The 20,539-nt window shown below is 49.7% G+C and overlaps 1 protein-coding gene and 1 pseudogene across 1 annotated transcript in view; both read right to left on the bottom strand.

Annotated features, from left to right (window-relative positions):
• LOC144148466 (choline/ethanolamine transporter flvcr2b pseudogene) overlaps positions 1–2,631 on the bottom strand; it is a 33,112-nt pseudogene extending 30,481 nt beyond the window's left edge.
• The window catches only part of LOC144150271 (uncharacterized), a 139,297-nt gene that overhangs the window by 97,856 nt on the left and 20,902 nt on the right, over positions 1–20,539 (bottom strand). The gene's annotated exons all lie outside the window — the stretch shown is intronic.

Genomic DNA, 20,539 nt, shown 5'->3' with positions numbered 1-20,539 from the left:
TTTAGTCTTATGGCGCAAACTGCTTCAGCTGGCAAACTAGCAAAAGCCACATCTTCCCAAGAACAACAGTTCGCGCGGCTGGTCTGCCTTTGTTCTACTCACGTACCAAAACGTTCAGCATAGAATAGCGCCGCGCGCTATTCTATCCCTATTACGTTTCAAATTAGCAGTATTGTGAAGCGGGCACAGTGTCGCATTTGAATGTTCCCGATTCCTGGCCGATATCCCAAGAGGCTATATGCCACTAATAATCCGATGAAAGTCAGAGTTCTTCAGTACATACCAGTTGTGAAACTCCGCTTCAGAATCCGGTCCGGGCGGCGCAGGCCCCCCTTCCCCGTTGAAGCTGAGGGGCCAGCGTACTGGCGCGCCCCTAGGGGACAAAAACTGAACTTCGCTAAACTATTATTATTCAAATTTTTTGTAAAATAAACCTTGCTTTTTAAATTAGAAGACATTAATTAGGTGAAATTTACTTGTGTTTTCGCGGCTTTTTTTATGACTTACGGCAGCAGCCGCAAGCACATGAGTACTACTTCAACTTTCTGCCGACAGACGACAGGCTAATCAACTTGCCCCGTTCTTGTCCCGGCGCAGAGGGGCAACCGAAGATCGGCTTTTGATACATGGGGCCTATGGGGAGTTTCGCAACTGGTATACATCCAGTAACTCTGATGAAAGTATAGTGTTCGTCTAACATCATGGTCATGTTCCCTTCCTCTTTGCGTCATTCCTTTCCTCGTCTGGTAAATTACCTTAAGGCTTGCCATGGCATTGAATGATAAATGAACCACCTACGCGTCGAGAATTAAGCTTGTACTTATACTGGTGGGTTTCAACTATACCGGGCAAGTGGCTGAGTAGAAAGGGCGTGCTGCTGCTACGCGCGAGAATGGAAAGCGAGGGGACGGTGGTACCAATTCTGCTCTACACAGACCACGAAACTGGAAGACACGCCCTAAAACAGCCCACATATTTTGGTTGCACCATGTTCAAACCACAGCGGAAAACTAAAGAGAACGATTACGGACAATCTAAACGTAACTCGCCCCTAATACAAAGAAAAAAGCAAGAAACAGTATCTGCGCTCCCGTAAGGGTTGCCTTAAAAAAGACGTATCCAACATCGGAATGAAATTTTAATTGAAAATGTTGCTTGTCGCTCGGCGGTGGTGAGGCTACGAGAAAATTTGAGCCGTGAGAATAAAACTTCTGGAAAGCCCTGGACTTGAACTGCGCAGATTAGAAAGTGATCGACCGATTTGAAGAAAGACCAGCATAGGATACAAGACGCAGCACAGGATATCATAAATGCAATTTATACACAATGTTTATACATTGTTTTGGGCACCGCAGATCCTTCTCACTTGACTACCCTCACGTCCCTTGAATGTAAAATGAGCAGTTCTTCCTGTGGAGAAGGCTACTCGAGGCGGTGGTGTGAGGGAAAAGCTGCAGCGTCCTCTGCAGGCGCATCTTAATGGCGACTCACTTTCGAGCTTGCCGTGCTCGAAGAGCGCCTGATTGACTCGCGTTTGATGGCTTGCTGCCTCTTGAGGTCCGCCTTGATGCAGGTTGTCATGATGGAACCCACCAGAAGCGCGGCCACCAGGCAAAGGTTCGCGGTGATATCGCCGAAAGTGTCTTGCAGGTATCCGGACAGCAAAATCATGAGGAAGCCCACCGCCTGCGCCGACACGTTCATCATGTTCGAGGACATTCCCTCTGGCAGCGGATACGTGATTTCGGCTGCTAGCTGCAGTCCTATCGGTAAGTAGCCCGTCATGAAGAACCCCAGGAAGATGCAGGCCACTAGCGACAGGGCGTGCGATCTGGCTGACAGGAGGAACGTGTAGGCAAAGAGTCCCACGGTTGCAAGCAAGTAGGTACCGAGCGTGACCTCCTTGTACTTGCCGGTTTTGTCCAGCGCTGCACCGCAGAGCCAGGATCCGATGAGGCCAGCCACGATGAGGGCCAGCCCCAACCAGCCCGCAAACGGCTCCTCGCCGGGAAAGTAGACTAGGATGACAGGATTCAACAGTGTCGATATTGAGTAGAACGCGCCCGTGTTAAGGCCGTAGGAGCCGAGAAGAAGCAAGAAGTTTCTGTCTTTGAGCAAGGTTGTGAATGTCTTGCCGAAGGACTCCTTGGTCGAAGTGGCGCGGCGGAGCATCTCGGAGAAACTAGGCGGGTGCAGGGGCTGGTCCTGGAAAGACACCATTAGGACAAACAGGCATGCGCAGCTCACGATCGTCACCGCTGTGCACAAGTACAGCAAGGCCGCGGTCGCGTTGTGGGCGTCCACGACGTTCGGCGGGATGACGAATCCGAGGGCGATGCCGAGATTGTTTCCGAGAACGCCGAGCGAGCAGGCTGTCGAGACCTCTTCGTACTTGAACCAGGCTGAAGCGAGGCGAGGTGGCACGCCCAAGATGAAGGCTTGGGCGAACGCCGGGAACGCCTGCCCGATGAGAACGATGGTGAACTGCCCGGGACGCACGGCGTACGTCTTAATGCAGGCACCAATGGCTGTGCCAGCCGCGCCGATGAGGACAGTGTCTCGAAGGCCCATGTTGTCCAGGATCCAAGCCGACGGGAAGGCCAGAGTCATGTAACCGATCAGGTACAACATGGAGGTCCATGAAATCGCAATCTCGCTGACTCCGTAGTGGTGCGTGAGCACACTAGCGATGATCGAGTACTGTATCCATTGAAAAGCGTTAATCATGGATGTCACGCAAAACATGAACAAAATCCAGTACCTGCGCGGAGTCGCGGTCACGATGACGTCAGTGGCCGCAGTTAAGGAGGACCTCGTTAGGAGGTTTATCCCGGATCCTGTGAATCTGTCCTTGTGCGGGGATGACGGTTCTTCGTTTCGTCGGCGAGAACGCGAGACAGAACGTTTAGCGATGCAGCTATCGATGTCTAGCGTAGACTCCACTCTGTAGAGGCACGAGGTTCCTTCCAGAACATTTTCTGAGGTGTCCGCACTGGAAACGTCGGTAGTATCCGCAATGTTACGGCCTCTGATGGGCCTACCATGGACCGCCGTGTCAGTACGCAAGCTTGGTGCAGGTGGCTCTTGCTTACTTTTTGCCTTCGAACTCGGTGCATGCTTGGATTTCGAGGAAAATACGGGCTCCCAATGCACGGACTGCTCGCTCTGCTTGCGGCCCAACAATTGTGAAGCCCTAAGAACGAGCGACTGCCTGCGCTCGCTTGGCGCAGCCATAGGAGGGTCGTCTACTTCGCCCGTTACGTTGTTCGGGAAAGCCACACATTCTGGGTCCGGTATTATCTCGGCCTCGTGCTTTGGCCAATCTGCGAATTTCGATGGGGTCCGATGTAGTTCCTTGTCCGGATAAACAAACTTCGCGCCTCTGGATCTACTCGGCAGGACGTCAATCCCTTGTGCCGCCGCGATATCTACCGACTCCGCGACGTATCGAGTTGAAGCATGTATGGCTTCTGCGACCACGTCAATATTTAGTTCATCTGATGCCGTACAGCTCTGTCCCTCGGTGTTAGCGATGCCTGTTGGTTTAGGGGGAGTTGCTTGCGCGGGGAGCTGTACCTTAGATTGGCCGGCCATCTCTTCTTTTTCGTCCGCCGCATCCCTCCCGGCCTTGTTACGCGGCAGGATTTCCTTTCCGAGGGAAGCACCCGCTTCTTGAAGCTTGCCACGGAGTTTCTGAAACAATCCTCTCACACCACCAGCTTCTGTAGCCGTGACATAGACACTGGCTTGCTCAGGAGCGCTGCGCTCTGGCGAGAGAAACGCTTCGTCTTCAGCTGTCCTTGGCTTTGTGAGAGGTCTGGCGCTGGCCGCGGCGTCAGCTACTCGAGGGGCTGTAGGCATGGCACTTTCCGTCTGCGTAGGCCCAGCTGCGATGGTTGTGCTGTCCACTCTAATCCCGTCTTCAATGGCCGCTGTGTCTGTCGCAAGAACATTTTTGAGGGTGCTTCGAGAAGGTTCATCAGCAGGCTCTGTCGAGGCCACGGCTTTGTATTTTGTTCCACTTTCCCCCGGCTTCGTGGTTGACTCCCCGAGGCTTGTCCGCACCGGAGGTAGCGGCCATGGCGTCGCTCCTCTAGCTGCGATGGCGGGGGGAGCTGGCGAGACTACGCCGCTATCTGCCGACAAGAGGGGGGTCTGGCTTGGACTCACTCGCTTTCCTTCTGCCTGCGGGGGTGATCCTTCATGGCGTATCCCTGCTGGATATCGTGGCCGCGGAGTCGAGCTTCTCGCTCGAGTAGTAGCAGCAGTCGGAGAGGAAGAGCCGCTCCCTGTCGGAGTCGATGAGCTCGGAGGCTTCTTTGAATTCATCGTCGAGCACCGCTAGTGGCAGAACAAGTGAACACCACGGCGTTGAGTGCCGATCGAACTTGGCACCGGCGAGCTGCGCGGCAGGGCGATGACAGCGAGTTTCACGAGCTACCGCGAGGTCGTACGAATAGTGATGATAATATAATCGTCGCGAGGATCGCGCAGAAATATAACTTCTTTTACACTGCGTGTCGTTTTTGTTTTGTCGAATGTCAAGTAAATGTATGTAGTTTCGAAGCGGAAAATATGTTGCCACGAACTTTCAAACACTTCCTCATATTTAATAGATATGTCCGCTCTGGAGCGGCTAACGTGGGCCGGATGATCCAGCCCACATAATAGCGACTTGCAGCGTTTTTAGGCAGGTGGGAAACATTGTTTGATGCAGTATGACTGCGCACATTTCCGGAGATTGCAGAGCTACCGCAGGTGGGCAGGAAAATCTCATCACAACGACGAAGTGAAGATGCGAGTGAATTGGATTATATCAGACTTGTGGGTGTTCCCCTTTGTAGGTTGCTACTGTCTCTCCGAAAAACCCGTAAGTGGCCGCAGAGTGGCATTGCGTACACCAGGCGCCATCCGGTAGTTCGCTCTTAACACTGCCGATATTCTCTTGAGAAACCGCCTGCGGCAGCCACGACAGCTTGTGGCACCGGGCCTCAGCGCAGACGACGAGGTTTCGCTACATTGCGTGGACACAAGGGCCACACCACCTTTCGCTTCTGTGTGATGATAATGATCATGATGATGATTATTATGATGATCAGAATATTCTTTGAGAGTCCGTTGGATCGTGGTGCAGGCTGCTCTTGCTCTTCTGATCAGCACCTGCTGAGGTGTTCTTATCTGTGCGAGTTGGTACGTAAACGGATGGGAACACCACTAGGACAGGAAATACATGACACACCCGACAGTTCATCCTGCTAAACTTTCGGGTCTAGCTGGACAGCATTTCTTACCACCGTTTCATCTGTGGCGCAAGCCTTTCCATATTCATCTCATCATCCTATTTCATCCTTTGGCCATCCAGCGACGTTCCGTTTTCATATGTCAGTGCAGGCCAAGCCTTTCTGTTACACCTAGCGCCATCTAATGGTTTGCCGCAATATTCTTGATTAATTGCTAAAATGAGGTACTATTCGGCTTCTCTGGCTTAGCCTGTAACGTCGCGGCATATAACAATTGCACTGCGGGGTCTAGCCCAAGCATTTCTACCTTCTTTTATTTTTAGGATGTTTTCATTGGAGGAATCCTTCCTGATATCAGTTCCCGCATTATTTTCGCAAGCAAGTGTGGCTTAACACCATTTAAGTAGTTTTTAGGTTCGGATGGGAGCCCATTACAGCATTTAATTAAAGTTCTGCGTCACGCCGGAAGTGCCCGGCCTGCACTGACTAGGAAACGGAATGTCGTTTGGCTCACGTGTACAATCCCCCCGGCCTGGCTTCAAGCGGATGTTATCACTATCCCGAAACCCGGTAAACCGAGTACAGACATCCGCAACCTCCGACCAATAGCGCTTACGGCAACCATTTGGAAGCTGTTGGAACGGATGATTGCCACACGCCTTCAGTGGTGGCTCGACGAGCACCATTTATACCACCCATGCCAAATTGGATTTCGCCCCCACCTTGGTGCAGAGGATGGTCTGGGCCACCTCTCCGAGATGATCCTTATTGGCGGCCGATCCCACCGTGTTCGCTCTGTGCTGGGCATGGACGTTCACAAAGCGTACGACCACCTTGGCCACGCTGCCGTCATTGCGGTACTTCATCTCCTTCACCTGCCATCCCGCCTATTTGATTTCATTTCCTACTACCTACGAAACCGCACCTTCTCCATACGTCTCAACGGATCTCCCATAGGTTCCTTCCAGCCCCGCCGTGGTGTGCCTCAGGGATCTGTCTTGGCCCCCTTGCTTTTTTAACATGGCCATGATACCTCTTGCCTGGCGACTTGGTGCTATTCCACACATCTATAGTATCATCTATGCAGACGACATCACGGTATGGTCTGTTCACCAGGACCTTCACGTCCAAAGTGTCCGCCTGCAACAAGCTCTAGATGAAACCAATTCTTGGTGCAGGTATCTTGGCCTCACGCTTTCGCCTAACAAAACAGCCCTTCTCACCGTGGCCAACGCATGGGGCCGTCGGCGGTTGGCAACCTCCCCGATCCGTCTTTCGGTTCAAGGCACGCCTATACCAACAGCATCTACCCTGCGGGTGTTGGGCTTGGATATTACGGCCACCGGTTCTGCAAAACCTTGGATTCGTTCTGCAAAGCATCAAGCTTCACAATCGCTGCATCTATTTCGTCGCATGTCTCAAAAAGCCGGCGGTGCGGCCTCCAAGATGGCCCGCATGCTTGTCCGAGCCATTCTTCAGCCTCGCATAGTTTATCAAGCGCAATTCCACTTTCTTACAAAGTCAGACTGGGCACTACTCGAATCAATAAACAATTCGGCTATGCGAGCTATAACTGGTCTTCCAGCCCTTACCCCCGTCCCTATTCTGCAACAGGAAGCGCAGCTCAACACGTTTGATGAGCTAGTGCATCAGCGTCGACAAGCCCGCCTCCAAAAACAAGCCCTTGACCCTGATTCCGCCGCTCTTGCAGCGCACATGACCGGTTCACCAGCCCCACCACTATCAAACACCAATATACGGCCCCCATGGAAGTTCCACCAATTAACGGATACACGACCTGTTGCCCGTATTCATCCCCGGACAGTTGGTGCTCCGATTCCGCCTTCTATGGAGATTGGTAGCCCCTCGTCTACGCTGATGTTTGTCGACGCCAGTGCTTCCGATACCTTACTTCATACGGCTCTACTCTGTCCGACTGTGGCTCCCGATCCAGTGACCTGCACTTACATAACAACGGAGAAGTGGCCGTCAACGCAGGCAGAACTCCTTGCAGTGCGGGATGCTCTGCTACACACATCGTTGCTAATCAACCATGCTTCACCACAGTGTACAATTTACACTGATTCGTCGGCAGCTGTTCGAGAGCTCCGTAAAACTCTCACGTCCAACGAACTTCTTCTAGAAATCCAGGACATAATGGACACTTATCCGTGTCGTGTGCGCGTGTCATGGCGCCAACGGAATAGCCACCCCGCAATGCAGGCTGCAGATGCCGGAACACACCCCGTGCGTGTGCAATTTCCAGCTCCCCTTGCGCCTTCGTCAAACGGTGTTCGCCTTGCCAGTGCAAAAGAACGTCTACGGCGCACCGCGCGCGCTCTCATACCCCCGCGCGGTACAGATCTCCCTGGCGGGTTGTCTCGCCAAGATGAGGTCCTGCTCAGACGTCTTCGCCTGGGAGTCGCCCTCACGCCAGCTGTGACGAGGTCCTGGCCTCCTCAATACCATGCCCCGTTCAACTCCACCTGCCCCTTTTGCCCCGCTCCAGTTGACCAGGCTACAGCAGAGCACCTGGTGTGGAGTTGCCCTGCTCTGCGAAGCCTACGCGCTGTGCACATCGCCACCTGCGGCCCGCGCCCCGGACGTCCGCCAGACTTCATGGCGTGGATACAAGGACCACATCATGGCCCCCTGCTCCGATTCCTTCGGGAATCCGGCGTGTATCTATACATTTAGTTTACCCTTATGCTGATTAGCAAACTTCCGCAATAATAATAAAAAAAAAACCCTCCGTCCGACAGAGGCTGAGGCACCGGCCTTTTGCTGGATGACGACGTTTTTAAAATGAAGGTGTTTTATTCCAGGATTCACGAAGATTCCACTTACGTCATATCCGTCACGGAAGTGACTCCAGTACAACGAAGCAAGCGGCCTGTAAAGGGTGCACCCCTGCACACAGGGTCTTCTTGCGGAGAAGAAACCTTTAGTAACTAAAGAGTACGTTATACTTACGGTTGTTCGTTTTCGGGGTTTATATTTTAACACGAAAATGTTTTATACCGGGATACACCAAGATTTCACTGAAGTCATATCCGTCCCAGAAATGGCGCCAGTACACCTTTGCCGAAGCGACCCGCCACCACGACGTCGCTCGCCAAGCACACCCACAAGACAGCCGCCGACCCGCAAATCAGGCTCAGCTGCAGATTTCGCTGTATATTTCACTCTCGTGTTTTACCGATTCGTATGACAGAGGAATAAGCCACAGTTTTTTATACACCGCGTGGACACAAGGGACCAATCATCTTGCACTCGTCGACTTCATCTGTGGCGCAAAACTTTAGATGTTCATCTGAACCCGTTTGCTCATTATCCTTTGGCCATCCAGCCTAAGTTATGCCATGTGGTAAAATAAATGCTTAAACAAAACAGCTAATAAAGACACGCTTCGTCTTTTGTGCTGCTCAGGCGCGCTCTCCCGTTTCAACGCTAACGAGGAGGGCTGAGTCTGCGGAGGTCGACTTTTTTTTTTTTTGTTGGGTCCCATTTTAAAGCAAGAATGCGCTGATGCCTATTTCTACACGTTTTATTACGGAAATAAACGCATTTGCATCTTCTAGGTGACCTGGCCAGCAGGACGCAACCTGTACCAATTTTATTCAATGCCGTCTATTCATATTGTTACGCGGCGCCAGGGAACGAACAAAGAAAGATTATGAGCGAACTGTTTACACTATCTACAAGCGGCCATGGCAGAATCCGCTTGGTCTGCACGCCGGACTTTTCTTCTTCGCCTTCGACGCCGGTGTATGGCGCCATGGAGCATTGTCCACCAGCCACGTGACAATATTATCAATTTTGTTTGTTTCTACTTTAAATGCCCGAAAGCATTATATATATATATATATATATATATATATATATATATATATATATATATATATATATATATATATATATATATATATATATATATATATATATATATATATATATATATATATATATATATATATATATATATATAGTTGTGAAGTGGAGTCCTTAGTTGCTGCAGGAATACGCACAAAGTAGAAGTACGCTCTTCGGAGACTTTATTTCCAACGTTTCGACCTGAGACAGGTCTTCCTCAGGAATGAAAGCTTTGGGTAAAATCGTACGGACTCAGAGTGGGGGCGGCGCCCCGAAACACAAGCCACATGGGAAACAAACACACAAACGACCACACACAGCATACAGAGCTTATTCTGCCAAAGGCAGGCGAAAAAGAGCCTTCAAAAAAAAAAGAAAAAAAAAGAAGGCGAAAGGAAGAGGGAGGAACAAGGTGGCAAGGAGGAGGCAAGAAAGAGGCAAGGAGGAACACACTGCATGAACGCGGGTGGTGGGGATAACAGGAAATGCGACGAGTTCACGGGTGGTGAAAGGCCCAAAAACATCCGGTGTCTCCGGGAGGGAAAAACTACAAAGCACACGCCGCCACGAGCAGTGAGTTTACATGCGCGTCACCGGTAACAAGGATTAACTATTGACCGTCTTCAGCGGCATGGCCAAGAATACGGTCAGTAGTTAATCCTTGTTACCGGTGACGCGCATGTAAACTCACTGCTCGTGGCGGCGTGTGCTTTGTAGTTTTTCCCTCCCGGAGACACCGGATGTTTTTGGGCCTTTCACCACCCGTGAACTCGTCGCATTTCCTGTTATCCCCACCACCCGCGTTCATGCAGTGTGTTCCTCCTTGCCTCTTTCTTGCCTCCTCCTTGCCACCTTGTTCCTCCCTCTTCCTTTCGCCTTCTTTTTTTTTCTTTTTTTTTTGAAGGCTCTTTTTCGCCTGCCTTTGGCAGAATAAGCTCTGTATGCTGTGTGTGGTCGTTTGTGTGTTTGTTTCCCATGTGGCTTGTGTTTCGGGGCGCCGCCCCCACTCTGAGTCCGTACGATTTTACCCAAAGCTTTCATTCCTGAGGAAGACCTGTCTCAGGTCGAAACGTTGGAAATAAAGTCTCCGAAGAGCGTACTTCTACTTTGTATATATATATATATATATATAGATATATATATTTATATATATATATATATATATATATATATATATATATATATATATATATATATATATATATATATATATATATATAGCGAATCAGAAATAGGAAATTAGGGACTCGTAGAAATAACACAGAAATAAGGATTGGCAGTCAAGAAGACCTCGGAAAGCAAAGGGGAGGTTGTGGTAGGCCATTGAAACAGATCAAGAATTTGGAAAGAAAGAAAGAAAGCGAAGAAAAAATGCCCGCCAGGTGGGATCCGAACCCACGACCTCCAGAATACCGGTCTGGTGCGATAACCACTACGCTACCGGCGGGGCGATTTTCTCCCCCGCTTTCTGGGGTATTTATGTCAATGTAATTTTGTTCCTGTGCTTGGGGGTGGTAGCCAGCGCCACTGTGACTTCTCGGGGTGAAGGGGACCTTCTTTTTAATCCCCGCGCCGTGACTCGAGTGTCTACGACATGTCGAGAGTGGTCAACCAGCGTGTGTGTGTGTGTGTGTGTGTGTGTGTGTGTGTGTGTGTGTGTGTGTGTGTGTGTGTGTGTGTGTGTGTGTGTGTGTGTGTGTGTGTGTGTGTGTGTGTGTGTGTGTGTGTGTGTGTGGAGGTTGCAACTACATGCGGGGATTGCAATGTTAAAAAGACATTATAACAAGTTAAAATACATTTAAAATACGCTAAACATATTAAAATACGTTAAAATACCTCGCAATAGGTTAAAAATAGACCCGGCTTCACCCAACGTTAAAATACATTAACAAACATTAAAATACATTTAAAATATGTTGAATACGTTAAAATAGGTTAAAATACGTTAAATTTCAGAAAGAGACAGCGGCGAATAAAGGTAGTAATACTAGCCAGTATACATCATAGTACTGATTTCTGCGGTTGGCCTTTTGTACCTGCTGTTCCCTTGTAGTTGCTTATGATTTACGCCGCTGCAATTGTATATCCCCAAACCATGCCGAAGATTCTGCCTGTGTTAAATAACATTCCGAGTGTATTCACACATTTTTGTGTCTTCGTTTACGCAGATGGTTGTTTGCTGTTTTCACTGTTCTTTGCACATCACCCTTTGTAATATTCAAACAGTTGTATCCTCACTCCCTATGTAATGTCCCTTCCAGTCAGCATTGAGGAAAATAAAATAAATAAATAAACCAGTCAATAACTATGGACAGAAACGAAAATGAAAAAAAAAAACGATTACACAGGTTGAACAAGCAAACAAAATGCATGGCTCAGGGTTGAGGTCAGCAATTCTGAAAAAGAATTGAGGATCCATACAGCTCTGAAAATGGGTAGCCAGCGGAGCTGAAGGGAAATAACTCGAACGCTCAACACCTAATTACTTCAGGAATGAGGGAACGACCGGACGAACTGTGTCGGTGCAGTTGGTGCACAGACAAAATACATAATAATTTTTACCGTATAAATATCCCCTAGAACACCCAAAGCTAGAATCAAAAACTTCGTGCGTCCCTTCGCCAACGTGCACTGGGATCAACACGTTCCTCCTGTCATAGTGGTCGATGTATTTCTCTAAAGCAGTATCATCCAGTTCCCGTCTGAAGTTTGGTGTAGGGGAGGCGGGCATTCCTAGCATGGTGAATGGGGCATTATTAGTTCTTGGACAATACCCACAAGGGTATGCGGTATTATCGTTATAAGCCAGGCGCTCTCCTTTTTTCCTCGGTAAGATGTCTGGAACCCCCCCCCCCCCCCCCCCAACACACACACACAAAAACAAATTTCAGGGGAGCGTGCCCTCACACGCAACACTTGAATGGCGATGCTGCTGTAGGCGATCATTGATGGACACAAAGTTGAGTTTATTATCATTCTGGTATCGTGGTTGATATCGGCAGGATGACGTTTCAATGACCTTATGTTGAACAAGGCCAGAGTGAGCTCGTCGTTTTGGCCGACGTTTTCCTAAGCAACTCTGAAAACTCGACGTTTTATAGTCTCTATCGGATGCTTGGCACGCCTACCCCCTCGAAGCGCCGCCTCTTCCTCGTCTGTGTGAAAACTTCGTGGCCGGGCCATATGTCGAGCACCACCCTAGCAAAATGGAATGCAAGAATATTACAAGATGTGGAGTCGTGCTCCAAAAGTGTACAAACTTCTGATAATTACCCGGAGATGGACAACCCCATCTTTTGCACCTATTGCAAGCTAGGCGAGGATTAACCATGGAAAAGAAACAAACTGAACAGCAAACTAAAAAAACGAATAGCAAACATAAAAGTAGAAATCCAAACATACGCCTCTCAACTCACAAGAAACAATTGGTACAGTATATGCAACCAACTAAATGGCAATCTGCACCTAAGAAACGCCTGGTCTTTAATTAGGTATTTGATACCACCGAGGAACTCCAGAACAGAACGAAACAAGCGTCTAGGCATTTTGGCAGCTAACTATAACAAGGTAGAGGATGTGCTAGACGAACTAGCGAATGTCTATTTTCCCAAAAGAGACTATCCGGCTTACAAAGACTACAACGGAAAGGCAAACAACACGTGCTACCTTAACCAGCCAATCACCAGGGCAGAGCTTACTGAAGCTATTGCTGAAGCTAACAGGCACTCAGCCCCGGGGCCAGATCAAATTGGTAACGGTATTCTTCGCAATCTAAATGAATCCGATTATGAGTATCTTTTGCAGGTGATGAATAAGGCTTGCGAAAGTGGAACATTGCCGCTGGAGTGGGAGGATGCTGTAGTTACCTTCATCCCTAAACCCGAAAAACCTATAGAGATTGGAAATCTGAGACCCATCTCTCTAACATCATGTCAAGGCAAGTTATTAGCCTGCCTTTGTTCACGCTGACAACATATGAAACCCGTGTTTATGTTTCTTTTTTTTAATTCATCCCAATTCTCTTTTCAGCTATCTTGTATTTTATATTTAAAAAAATTTCAACCGCTCTAAATTTCATTTACACAGTATCCAGTAGTTAAATAAGATTTTCCTTCCCACTCCATCCAGGAATGACCTGACCCCAACAGGCATGCGAATTGGACTGGCAGCAAAAATACCGTCGAATTAAGACCCTCAACCAGCAACGGATCGCCGACGTCTTACCACCTGGTTTTCTTGCTCCTCTGCAGTCCCTGCAAGAACAGGAGAAATTTAAAGACTTCCTCATGGACCGCACCACCCCGATCTGCGCAGGAGACCTACAACTAGACGAGAAAAGGCTCGGCAACGTGGGCACCCCACAAGGGTCAGTGATATCTCCCGTCCTCTTCAATCTCGTCATGATAAGAGTAGCCAGAAGCCTAGATAACATAGACGGACTCCGACATACTATATACGCGGACGATGTAACGCTATGGGTTCCCGTGGGCAGCGATGGCCACATCGAAACAACACTACAAACAGTAGTCAATGCCATCGAAGCTCAATTGAACGGAACAGGCCTTGTATGCTCACCGGCCAAATGAGAGCTTCTCGTAATCATGCCAAAGGAAGCCGAGCGAAAGCGCAAGAACGTAGACAGCAGACCCGAACGACCCACGATTACAATCACAACGGCAGGGGACCACGTGATCCCGGAAGTCAAGAAGATCCGAGTACTCGGGCTCCTCATTGAACGCAACAGAGTCAATGGGGAAATGGTCACCAAACTCACCAGCAAAGCGGCCGCCGCAATGCGACTCATCAAGAGGATATCCAACCGAAGGGCGGGAATTAAGGGAGCCAGCCTGCTTCGACTCGTCCAGTCTTTCGTAGTCAGCCATATATCGTACGTCGCCTCCTTCCACTACTGGAGGACATGCTAGCGTAATAAGATAGATGCCCTAATACGCAAAACCTACAAGGCTGCTATTGGCCTCATTAGCAGCACGAGCAACGAAGCCTTCGTGGCACTCGGCGTACAGAGCACACTGGACGAGATAGCAGAAGCGCAGAGGACAGCTCAACTCGAACGCCTCTCTACAACCCGAACGGGCAGACACATATTGCAGGACCCCGGCCTGGGAACGCCCTCGGCCACATACGACAGAGACGCACCCATCCCGCACAGTATCACTAGGAAACTCACGGTTTGCCCCCTCCCACGGTACATGAACCCTGAGTACAACAAGGAACGCAGGCTCGCGCGGGCAAAAGCCGTCGTGGACCTCTATGCCAGAGATCACGGCGCGGTATACGTGGACGAGGCCGAATACCCTAACAAGAGGAGCAACGCATACGCAGCGGTGGTCGTCAACGCGCCAACGGGAGCGACCCGAACCGCAGCGAGCGTCCGGCCCCCAAACGCGCACCGGGCAGAGGAGGTAGCCATCGCCCTGGCCATCTCCGACCCCGGGTGCACCACAGTGCTGTGCGACTTGCGGACAGCGGTGAAAAACTACGCCATGGGGCGTGTGGGCAGTGAGGCTGCGCGCACATTGCGCAAAGCCGAAGCCGTCGGACGCGACAGTGCAGTGGTGATTAAGTGGTTTCCGGCCCACATGGGCAGTGCAGTGTCGAACCGTGGATACGCGAACCACAACGAGACGGCCAATGCGGTCGCGCGCGGAGTTACCAACCGCGCGGCCGCACCCAGAGTGTGACCCGCAGTGCAGTGCTAAAGACAAGATGACCACCCACAACGAAATCGTGAAATGGTACCGCCTGAACAGACAGGCTATGCCACCGCCCCACCCGGGCCTGTCCCGGTATCAGGCTATGCTATACAGATAAATGCAAACGGGGTCCCTGCTTACCCCAGTGCTAGCGAAACACGTATGCCCGAGCGTGTACGAAAGCAACCTATGTAGACTGTGCGCTAAGGAGCGAGCCACTGCGGCTCACATCCTCTGGGACTGCAGGACTAACCCGCGCGAAGCCAACGAGGTGACGACGATCCCTCCGCAGCTAGAAGCTGCCACGAGGTGCTACGATCCAGACATACAACTTCAGGCCGTCCAGCAGGTCTCGGCAGCCCTGGAACGACAGCGACCGAACGAAACCGCGCACAAGAGACGCGGCCCCCCTGCCAAGGGGCGGCGGCCCTCTCGAGTCCCCGGGAGTAGCGAGGACGCTCGACCTCTGGGAGCAGGAAGTCGAGATTAACGTACAGGCCGCGTTGGAGTAGCATTTTCCCTCCCTGCGTGGAGGAAGTGCTTACTTCTGCAGGCAACTCAATAAAGTTGCACTCTCTCTCTCTCTATATATATATATATATATAAAGTCTACGCTGACTCGGCCTACACTCCAGACGTCATCTTCAAATGGACAACGCCTAGGCATCCCTGCTAGTCCTCGGTGCCCCTACTGCGGCAGCCTGTAGCAATTCGCCGAACCTTTTCCACCTCATCTGGGCATGTTCTGCTTACTGCTTACTCAATTGACCGCGACCAGTACCTCACAACGTAAGTACTGTCGGGAGCAAAAGTCTGGATTCCACGCGAGCGGCGGCCGAAATGCATTGCAGCGCCACCCTGCGAAAGCTCGCCTGCTGTCGAGACACCGGCTGTAGGGCCTATCTTAACTGCACGCATGTTCGTTTGCTCGCACGAGTCTGATACGCTTTTTGTTCACGGAAAGACCGAACGGTGTCGCTTCGGCCGTGTCTAGCATTTACGACTGGGCAATTCCGTCGGCGTGTAGCATTTGCGATACGGTCTCAGTGAGTGGCAGTAAGCGGCCACTGATGCGTTGAACGGGTAGTTTTTCGTCACTCTTTATCAGCGTTGCACATCGAAAGTAGTTGCTATCTGCGACTGCACCGCAAAACAATAGTCTCAAACTGGTTTAAGGAAGCGTGTCGCTTCGCGACTGCTTTTATCGAATGAATCGAACGAACATGCGTGCAGTTAAGATAGGCCCTACAGCCGGTGTTTCGCAGCAGGCGAGCTTTTGCAGGGTGGCGCTGCAATGCATTTCGGCCGCCGCTCGCGTGGAATCCAGACTTTTGCTCCCGACAGTACGCCCGACGACTTCTGAAGAACATGTCCAACATTTCAGAAACAACCCCCAAATTTTGCAACAAAGTACGGAATTCGGTCTCAAAACAGGTGTCTCTAAAGTAATATGATGGCGGATCGTTCAGCCCCTCTCTAGATGACCCCCCAAACACACCCTTCGTGGCTCCTGAACGGCTTCTCTTGGATACACGGATGATCGTCGTATTAGAGTGTCCTCGCCACTACTTCAACGGTGCATACGGTACCTCTATGGACGTAACCGGACATAAGGTGCAAAGTGAACGTTCAGTGCAGTGAAAAGACTCATGTGAATCATCTTCCAGTACCCTTTTTCCCATGTCCCATAACAGGGCCTATTGGCCTCCTCCCAATAAAGTCATCCATTCCATTCCCACTGTCCTACCATTGATGTTTGGCCTGTTTGCGCATGTGCCACTCACAAATGAACACCCCCATCATCACCACTAGCACAGTGCAAAGCAACAACGGAAAATGTAAATAAACAATTTCAAGCCTAATGGAATGCGTGGTGGTGTGTCCTTCAGTGCTTACATCGAAAGAAACCCTTCCTCTTTGCTGTGGTTCAAGCCTCGCGCGCCTTAGTGCAAGCTTGGTCACTTTTTTACGACGGAGGCGAAAAACAACAACGCCCATGTTTCAAGACCCTGCTTGGAGCCGATTCCACCCTACCTCGAGTCTCAGCAGCGAATCTACCCGTTAGTATTACCCTAGACATTTGCTCACTCAAAGAATCACACGCATAATTAAGAGCTCCGCCTCGCTCAAGGCTGATTCCCGCGCTCTCGGCAATGACTGTAAACACCGAGGCTTCGGTCATCGTGAGATCGCAGCCCCACCGCCTCAGTTTCAAACACTCCGCTTCTTCCCAACCGAAACTGCATAAGCGATTCGCTACAGTCCCAACATAACACACTTCGTAAGCCCCATTGACGTCTTGAATGCTCGCCATTTTGAACGTACGAACACTGAAAAGTTATCGGCCGTGTCCTTCGTGCGCTCGTCTTGAAGAAGGAGCAAATACAGACCGGGGTCAAGGGAGAAAGAAGGAGCAAAATAAACACACCCTTCTAAGCCAGTGATCTCGAACAGAGTGACCCTGTTCTCGTCGTTAAGTGCGTTCGCTTACTCTTACGTTCGTTTCCTGCTGAAGTTCATCGCCGAGCAGGAGCTCCCTCTCTGTTTGATTTCCCCAGGACGGCTGATGGTACGCACTCACGCGAGATCGAGCTTATGCCGTGCACCAACCGCTTTGCGGGCGGAACATAAATTGCACCCTACAGACGTGAGCCTAGCTCCTGAAAGAAGCGTGAAAACGCCACGAGTGCGTCCGCGCCGTTGCTTTCACGTCTGCGCCAACATGATGGCACCGACGAACAAATGTGCGCTCTGAAAGACATCAAGGGGAGGATCTACATATTGGAACTTACTTCGAGTATATTCGTTCATTGAAATGGCGAGGGCTCCCACAATGATGTGGGCCCGTTTTTTTTTTTTTTTTTTTTTTTCAGGAATCAGGATAGAGACCAACATTTGGTTTGAAGTCCGCGCGTTCCCGTGGATCTGTAAATGCTGACGACTTGATGACGCGCAATCGTTTGTGCGTCTCGCTGTCTGCTGCTGCACAGCATTATGGGAAAGAAATGATGCCCGGATGTTTGGAGGTAGCTAGAGCGTATTGTTTGAGCGTACAAGACAATAGTCAGAATTTCGAACAGAATGTGAATATGTGCAGATGGAACATGTTTAAGAACGTATAGGTATCCGCTGATAGAATTTCTTTTACGCTTTTATTTTTGCTTTCCGGCCATTTTTTTTAATGCATACAAAGTGTCGCCCTAGCGCCATCCGTACTTTTTAACAGACTGCACAAGAACCAGTGGCGCTCCTAAGGAAGCCACCCCGAAGACTCCAACGTGTTCTAAATAAACGTTTATTCTCTCTCTCTCTCCAGCATACCTGATCGCACAAACCAGACTTCGACATAGGTACGCCAGCTTATGTTAATTTTGATGCTGTTCAGGAAAGCTGATGGGGAATTCGTTTTTACTCACGCTGTAGGTAACGTGCTGTGTTCACCCCAAAAAGCTTGCGTAGTCTCCCCTCTATCTTTTCATTCCACTCTACTCGCCTTCCCCGCGCTGGGTTGTATGCCGGTGAGTTCCCTGCTGAGCTTGATAACATCCCAAGTGCGCTTGTATTTCTTATCCTATATTGACTCACTCAGTCAGCCAGTGGAGATATGGCTAAATGTAGGCGGCCTGTTAAAGTTGTGTTTATTAACCGACAACCCTGTCTTTCAAAAATAAAAAAAAAATCGTGGTCACTGACCAATGAAGGTGCTTAATGATACATACGGCCCCTTGCTGCAGGCATGGTGAACAAGAACCAGTACGGTTTTCGCAACGTCAGCATCTCCAGTTTTGATGCCCCAGCAGTCCTCGAGACGTCTGCTCCGGGGTGCCCCAAGGGAGCGTGCTGAGCCCGTTCCTATTCAACTTGGTGCTGGCTCCTCTCCCGACTGCATCCCTCAAGGCTTGCGATACCCGGTGGAGGTGGAGCACTGACACGAAAATTGTATGTTACACTTTTGTTGCTTTTATGGATGCTTAATGGTCTGGCGAACCTGAAACAGCACTTCAAATACTTCAGCGCGCGATAGTTAATTACATTGAACGGCCTGAAAATAGTTTGTTTCAAATTCCCGCGCTTTCATCCCGAACGGCGCATATGACAGCCTCCCGGTTTGACCTCACCGCTTTGTGCGGACGTCACCGGCGCCCGCTTGAGAGGGTGTTGCGCCCGCTCGCCGCTCGTGGGGCCGCGCGCGTGAAGTGATGTCACAAGTTTTTGGCGAGCGCTGTCGCGTCACTTCTTTTTCATCTCCTGGAGTGATGTCACGCTGATGTCCATTTGCTGAGTGCCGCTCCGCGCGCTGCTCCGTCGGCGCGATAAATGCGATCCAATTGAACTATGTTCTTCGCGTCGCAGGCCGCTCATATTTCAGCCAGGGTATTCCGTTGAGTGAAGGAAGCGAACTGTGCAATTATATTAACGCCGAAAATTGGTATCAGTGCTCCTTTAAAGTGTGACCGCTGGCCGGACGACGCATCGTCGAACGATTTAATACATTAACATACAACGAAATTTAAATACCGACTAATCCAACTGCCTTCCTTGGTGTTTTGACCACCGAGGCTTCACACCTGGGCTACGAGGTGCACTGTATAGAAGAGCTCCTGATTAATTCCGATCACCATGGGTTCTTTAACGTGCACAGAAATCTGGACACACAGGCGTGTTAGTTTTTCGCCTTCATCGAGTGCTACAACTTAAAGTGGCGTAGTCTCGGGCTGTAAAACTATAAACTACACTAAACCGACAAAGGTGCCCTAGTGCCGCATTTCAATTTCCGTATTTTTCTGGTTACGTTTAACTAGTTTTCTGTCTATCCTAAAATGCCTGCAGGTGCTGATGTACGGCGGCAGCATGATCTTAGCTATCGTAATTATTCAAATAGACGAACGAAGCACTAAAAAGTCGAGGTAACTTTTTGGCATGCACGCAGCTTGACTTAATAAAAGTAACATTTCGCTCAATATTCTTAAAACCTACCTGTGCTTTACTTCGAGAAAAGGGACTACATCACGGCAATATACGTTTAAAGGAGCCATGAAGAGAAAATACAACTTCGTTTAATTTGAAATAACTAGAATTCAGTATCTCACTCAGCTCCATTACAGCCACAAAAGATGTTTTTTTAACGAAAAAAAAAGCAAGAAGTATGTAAAAGCTTTCAAATTTCGCGCCACGGTAACGTGTTATGAGCAAGAATGACGTCATACGGGCCAACAATAAAGCATAATTTTCAGTGCGTTAACTGCACGTTAGCATTCAAGTAATGCGGTCAAATGGAACTAGAGGCCCCATTACAGACGTCCAGTCATGCGTCGTAGCGACAGGTGAGGCATGCGGCCGCCAATCGCACAAGCAAGGTTTCGTGACGTCATAGAAAAGTTGCGGGAAATTGGCTAGGGGTTCGCGACTGTTTCACACGTTTTCTTTAATATCTCCGTTATTTGTTCGAAGATTGCGATGATATTGGTATCATTGTTATCGGGACAAAGCAATCTTTCTAATAAACCTAACTTGTATTTTGTCTTCATGGCTCCTTTAAGCAACAAATTGATCAGAGTCGTTTCTTGTTGGAGATACCTGCATGTGTTTTTTTTTACTCTTACCGGTGTTGTACAAATAAAGTTGGAAACGTTGGCTTTAGGTGAGAGAGAGAGAGAGAGATAGAGAGAGAACAATCTTTAATGAAAACTGGCGATGTCAGCCCAGCTAAGA

The sequence above is a fragment of the Haemaphysalis longicornis genome, unplaced genomic scaffold (genome assembly GCF_048455015.1).
Source record: "Haemaphysalis longicornis isolate Haplotype H1 unplaced genomic scaffold, Haemaphysalis longicornis Haplotype H1 scaffold_8, whole genome shotgun sequence".
NCBI classification, from domain to species: Eukaryota; Metazoa; Arthropoda; class Arachnida; order Ixodida; family Ixodidae; genus Haemaphysalis; species Haemaphysalis longicornis.
The sequence above is the reverse complement of the archived record's forward strand: the minus strand, read 5'-3'. Positions and strand labels throughout refer to the sequence as shown.